Here is a 6,327-nt window from a genome sequence, read left to right as displayed (position 1 = left end):
CTTTACGTGCGAAGGTACCATGTTTGAAGGGAGCAAACTCGTGTATCCATTAATTGAACTTTGCACACATATTTAAATGACGTGCAAAGCATGTACAATTTACTAGTTTAAATTCGGTGGGTAAAATCATTAGATTGATTAGGAATCCCGTTGTTAGAGACCGAAGCAAAATGGAGCCTCCTCAGGGCTTTGGATTTTCGGCCGCCGGATCGGAATCTCATCGCGACACAGACCGTCGGATCTCGATCAAAATCGCTGTGGGTCGTTGGATATTTACCCGATCAACCTCGGCCATCGGATAAAATTTCAATGGCAACAGAATGTAATATCCATGCCCCCACCGGGGTATTTGGTCATTTTGCGTTGGGGGTTATAAAAAGGGACCGCTGCCGTGGGATGAGCTAGCCGCATCCTCCCTCCCGCACTCGTGCCTCCCCCGCGCCCAGCTCCTCCCGCCTCGCCGCCTCCTCCTCTCCCCTCCCGCGCGCCTCCTCTCCCCTCCCCTCCCACCCACATCGCCGCCGCCGCCACCCACCACCTCGAACCGCGCCGTCGGCGGCCAGATCCGCCGCAACAGAGCCCCCCCACCCTCCCCAACGACGATGAGCAGCAGCGGAGGGAGGACGGGGAGCACGACAGCGGCGGCGGAGGGGAGCAGCAGCAGCAGGCCTTGGGGAACGCCGGCGAGCGACGAGCAGCAGCGAAGGGAGGACGAGGAGCACGATGCCGGCATCTTCAGTCCACTCCCCGCCGAGATCCTCGATTGGTGATCCCAGCTCTTCGTGCTCGCCTCGCCCCGCCCCGCTGTGTCAGGTGCTCTTCCTCTCGCTCTCTTCCATCCCCTCCTTTCCTTATTAATGTCGCCGCCACCTTGGTCGCAGCAAGCCGATGGAAGATGGAGTAGGGATGGAGAGAGGAACAAGAAGTAAGAGGAGACCACTTGCTGGTGGCTAGAGAACCACATCCCCAGCGCCATGTTCCTGTCCGCTTCTACTGCCTCTAGTGGGAATACCTACCTACAACAGCAAAGTGAGTTTGCACCCCCACCTACCTCTGCATGTTTTGCTTGACAGGTTGCAGCAGTTATGAAGTTACAGATATATGGTATGCTTGCATAATTTGGTTGGTTTTAATCATGCTTTGTTGATTGGTTGTTGTAAAACATGCACATAGCTTATCAAGCAATTCTGCTTTGCTATGGAGATGGAAATTTATTAGTTTCGTGTGGTGGAGTAATTATCTTGAGAATCAAAACTGTATGCCCTGCATCAAATGTTGTCGCCAAATGAGCAATTAATCTTGATAAGCAAGGGTATACAGTTTTGCGGATTAATCTTGATAAGCAAGGAAATGGCCATATTAAGGAATTATTTGGCTTCATTGGCTTGGAAATTCCAGTCACATGATTTCTGAATTCGGAAGTGAGAAGTATTCGATGAAAATTCAAGCAAGTTGTAGACTGATTGTTTGTTTTTGCAGAATGGGGATGAATAATTGGTCAATATTGAATGGATACATTCACTCGGAATGAGGGGCTGCTAATGTTATGGCTTGATTGGGTTTGTTGGTTCCATCCAGATTGTGCTTTGCAGGTACTATGCAAGAATCGCGTTTTTATTTGAGAGAACTTAGTTTTGTTGTTGTTGTGAATGACATATGTAAGTGCCATGTTGGATCATTAGATTTTTGTTGATGTAGTACATGATCCTCCAGGTTAATTACTAGCAAGTATACATTCATTATTCCTTACAAAAAGAAACTAATGCTAAAACAGATCTTGGAAACATTCAGAGAAAAAAATGGCGATCGAAACCAAGCGAGTTCATGGGATTGAGTCTCTTCTAATCCCTGTCCCCCTCTTTCTTTGGGTAACATGAGAATAGTACAGAAATCGTACGAGTAGATTGCAGACGAACCAAATACTGCTTGTGCATTAAACATGATTTATTTTACTGGGTTGTTAGCACTGTCTCCTAGATGCAATGCCCCTCTGCTTTCTTCCTATCTCACCGATGGATTCATTTGGGCTAAGAAAATGTGCTCTTTTTTGAATCTGTGATGCCACTACTTTCTGCTATGAAGTAGTGATTCTTACATGATTTCCGTACATCAAACTATGTCATATGTGACCTTTTGCTTTACTGTGATGTTTAATTAACGTAAGATGCAATTTTTTAGAAATATCAACGATTAGGTGATGCTTATTTAGGCCTGAAACCTTTATCTTGCCAAATTTCTATACATAGGCGACCTTTCCGACCTTTTCTACTTCTAGGGATGATGATGGTTCTGAAATTACGATCAGATACTTATTAAGTTCTATTTTTTCTTGTGTCTCCATTGACGGATGTGCAGGTTAACCCCTCTTCTCCTCCTCCTCTCCACGTATCTTCTTTCCCAGAGCTAGGTGTATGGTTTTGGGGCTCGCCATGTTCTGCTTGTCCTGGTTGTCGTGTGTGTTCATGTGCAGATTGGCCAATGAGGGCTTTCTTTTCTGGTAAAGGCCAAAAGTACCATTCTCTATGCATTGGATTTTTGTAGTTCCCTTGTTTCCATGCTTTTTTTAGTGGGGGTGTAAATTTATGTTTTCTGTTCCTTGTCTGGATCCAGGTAGGGCCTAAGATTGCTGTTCCTTTGTGCATGGAAATGTTGGTGGTTTTGTTCCTTTCTGTATGGAAGGGCGCCATGATCTGAACTTCCAACGTTTGAGTTGTAATTAGTGCTTTTGTTACACATGTAAACATATGGTTATTTATCCAGTCACACATGAAGAACAGAGGGTTATTTGTCCAACAATTTTCTTTCTCTGTTATGGTTTTACTGGAAACAAAGCATAGTCACTATTACATCATCTTATATATCTTATGTGTCGTGGTATTTGTATAGACATTGTCTACGTTCTCTTGACATTCCCAGTTTTGTTTTCTATAGCATATATTTGACTCCTTTCCATGCCTTTTGGCTCTGAAATTTTCCTCATGGTCATGTGTATTGCTATATAGGGCACTAAAAGCCATATACATTGTTATCTACATACTGTGTACCATGAATCTCTGTTTTATACAAATTTTTCGCCTCCCAATGTTTGGTTATATGGTTCAATTGTTGTCGACCATAGAAGCGCAGGTCACGGCTCATGTCGATGATCTGTCAGGGTCACCATCGCGTGGCCGCCGTCCTCGCGCTGTGCGTGCGCTCAGGTACTGCATCCCAGCTTCCCCTCTCATGTCTCATAAATTTCAGGTTTCATATTTGCTTTGTGATCTTAGAGATAGTCACATGTCCAGTTTTTTACTTCTTGCACCGCTGGGTAAATCAGTGACTTTTGCTTCAATGTCTGGTCTAGGTAGCTATTCATCTTGCATCGATCTGTCTTTAGCTGAAGAATGTTGGTTCCATCCAGCTTGAGTAGGTTGTCTTGAGCTCAGTAATTAGTTTTACGGAAAGTGTGTTCTGCAGATTAATAATTATATAAGCAAATGCATGCCCCAATTTAGGATTATTGTTACAACTGCTGCATTTGTGATGTTCCTACATTCTGGTGATGTAGTTTCAGAAGAGCCTTCTGTTAGTCTGACAAAAGCTTTTTGTTATTTGTAGTTAGCAAGGTGTCAGAAGATATAGACCTCGGCAAAAAGTACAAAAAGAGGGAACTTCTTACAGTGAATGGGAACACAATAAGATTGACTATAGAGTACCTGTCTTTCAGTTGAGGAGGTTCTTATGTGGTGGTCCTGATGCAGCTGTGTACTCATGTGGAGGAAGGTCTGCTCTACTGTAAGTGTAAGTTTGAGCATAACACAAGGTCAGTGAAATCAATGATTCTATATTTCCAGATGTGAGAGCAGTTGATTCTATTTGCCAATTAGTGTGTTTCATACATAGCTGCTCGGCATCACCAGGTCGCCGGCAGCAACACTTGGCCAAGTCGGCCACTGGTGGGGAGTGTGATGGTCCAACTGTGCTGGCTTTCATCCTCGAGGAGGAGGAACTACTTTCTAAGCTGTAGTAGGTACTGATTTCCGTCTTGACTCCGTGGACACAGTAACATAATGTATTCTAATTGTGAGATACGATGATCTGTCATATTATGCAAAGTCTACAATTATTACTGTTTAAATATCATGAACCTTATTATGCATCAGAACTAACAGAAAATACGACCACTATAGATTAGACCTTTTATGTTTATAGTTATTACCATGTAAATATTTGAAGACCACCTCAATTGTTTGAGATTTGGATTGTCTGTATATATTTTGTTTGTAGTTGGCAGACCTGGTCCATCGTAATTTTGTTCTACTACCATGCAGTTCTATGTACCATGCAATTTTCCCTCCATCCCGATCTCAAGGTTACTATGACTACCTTGCTACTTGAATATTCACTGTGTATTAGATGTGAGTGTTCGCGCCCTTTTTTATTCTCTTTTTCATGTTTTTATCCCTAACTTTGTTTTGGTACATCTCAGCCTGCTCACTCATCTTTCTGTTGTTGTCTTCCTGATCCAGATTATGCCCAGATCTCTGCTGCCATCGGCGCCCCATCTCCGGAGTCATCCTGGTATTTTACTTTGCATGCTTCTTTTCTATGGCTCTGTTCTCTTTGTGATGTTCTCTGCTTGGATTAATGCTAATTATGTTGTGCATTTTCGCATATCTAGCTCCTGATGGGAGCCACATTTTATTCCCCTATCAGTATTGTGAATGCTTGTTACAGGTGACCATATGTGGGTAGGCTTGTTGGTTAGGAATTATGTAGCCTTAGTACCCCAGCCCAATATATTCAGTTAGGAATTAATAAGGATATATATTCTCAGCAGGTCAGGCTAGGAATTAATAAAGTTATACTTGTTGAAAGGGACGATAGAAACAACAAAAGGCTACTTGGGTTAGATAAATGTCTAGCTTATGTAATGGTTCAGTCCAGGGGTAAATTAAATATGTAAAGTTCACCTTACAATTTAGATTGTTAATCGGATTATATGCATGATGATATCTCTTTGATTATTTTGGTCAAATACCTTGAGCCAAGGATATTATTACGACAGGCTTAGCGTTAGTGCAGTGCGAGAGTAAGTATTCTCAGATTCTCATGCTAACAGTAATATATTTTGATCGTTTTCTATGGTTGAGAAGATATATATGGTCGATGCAGGATTATATTTATTTATTTGTGGATACCAGCAGCACCCATGTGTGGATGTTCAGCAGGGCGTCGACAACTGTGATTTCACCATCTCTGCACCATCCCGAGGTGTTGTGTCCGCCTCTCCTTCCTCGGCAGAATATGGTAGTCGGTCAGATACCGGCAGCTCCTATGTGTGGTTGTTCAGCAGGGTGTCGACAACAACGATTTCCCCATCTCGAGGTATATTTGATCTCGCAAACCCATCCCTGATATGATTACTAAATTTATTGTTTTGAATTTTGCTAATTTCCTTCCATGGCTAATATTGTGTTCAAATGCTCCAGATTATATGGTGGAAAGAGGAGGCATAGAGGGGGATGGGGTGGGAAGAATTGAGGATGAGAGGAGGAGGTGGAGACCCTGCCGACGTATTGGTGAAAAACAACCTCCCTCACTTTCTGCACCATGGGTTATCATCTGAAATCAATTTTAGAGGAATCAGGACCTCTTCTTTTTTCCTTTCAATAGTTTCTCATCTAAAATTGGTTTTTAGAGGAACCAGGATCTGGTTCCTGGTTTGACTTTGTCGCCTTTGTTGATGATCATATTCTTCTTATGGTTACCTGAGTCTTAGTTTGACCTTGCCGTTTTCGGCTCGAAGGTTGTTGACTACGGTTGGGCTGTCAAGTCTACCAAATGGAGTGACGGTGAAAATTAGATATGATTCTTATATATTGTTTTCTAAATCAATAGTGCGAATCAAGCGTGTGAGCATGAGGTATTTGCACTTGTGTCTTTCTTCAAAGAGGCACGAAAGCGCAAGGGTTGTGACGTGTAAGGATTTAATCAAGGAGACGACTTGGTCGAGCTATCAAGTATTAGGCTATAGCAGGACTAAGTAGGTTTATTATATCGCATTGCATCTCGCTTGATCAGACCTTTTTTTAGGCGGTCAACATCCATTATACAACATAAAAAACTTAGAAAAGCTACAAATTATAAGAATTGCAAATCTGAAATAAATAACTAAAGAATCACAATTTTGATTTATTAAAAAAATCTACTGGCCTCCTTTATTTTCTCTTTTGTTGTGTAATTGTTCTATTGTAATTAGTTAATGATGTTTGAGCGTGTACTTTTTTTTAGTGTCTGAAAGACATGCCACAACTTATTGTATTTGTTATGTCCTCGCTTGCT

The 6,327-nt window shown here is 42.2% G+C and overlaps 1 long non-coding RNA gene across 1 annotated transcript; it reads left to right on the top strand.

Moving 5' to 3' along the window:
• Positions 1–597: 597 nt before the first annotated feature.
• LOC141021415 (uncharacterized) lies at positions 598–5,876 on the top strand. Its single transcript, XR_012182746.1, has 11 exons — positions 598–813; positions 882–1,029; positions 1,480–1,592; positions 2,356–2,497; positions 3,119–3,200; positions 3,601–3,805; positions 3,903–4,012; positions 4,314–4,400; positions 4,512–4,563; positions 5,158–5,370; positions 5,475–5,876. It is a non-coding gene; the product is annotated as an uncharacterized lncRNA (long non-coding RNA).
• The last annotated feature ends 451 nt before the right edge of the window (positions 5,877–6,327 follow it).

Source organism: Aegilops tauschii, chromosome 4, assembly GCF_002575655.3.
Source record: "Aegilops tauschii subsp. strangulata cultivar AL8/78 chromosome 4, Aet v6.0, whole genome shotgun sequence".
Taxonomy (NCBI): Eukaryota; Viridiplantae; Streptophyta; class Magnoliopsida; order Poales; family Poaceae; genus Aegilops; species Aegilops tauschii.
This window is presented reverse-complemented; position numbering and strand designations above follow the sequence as displayed.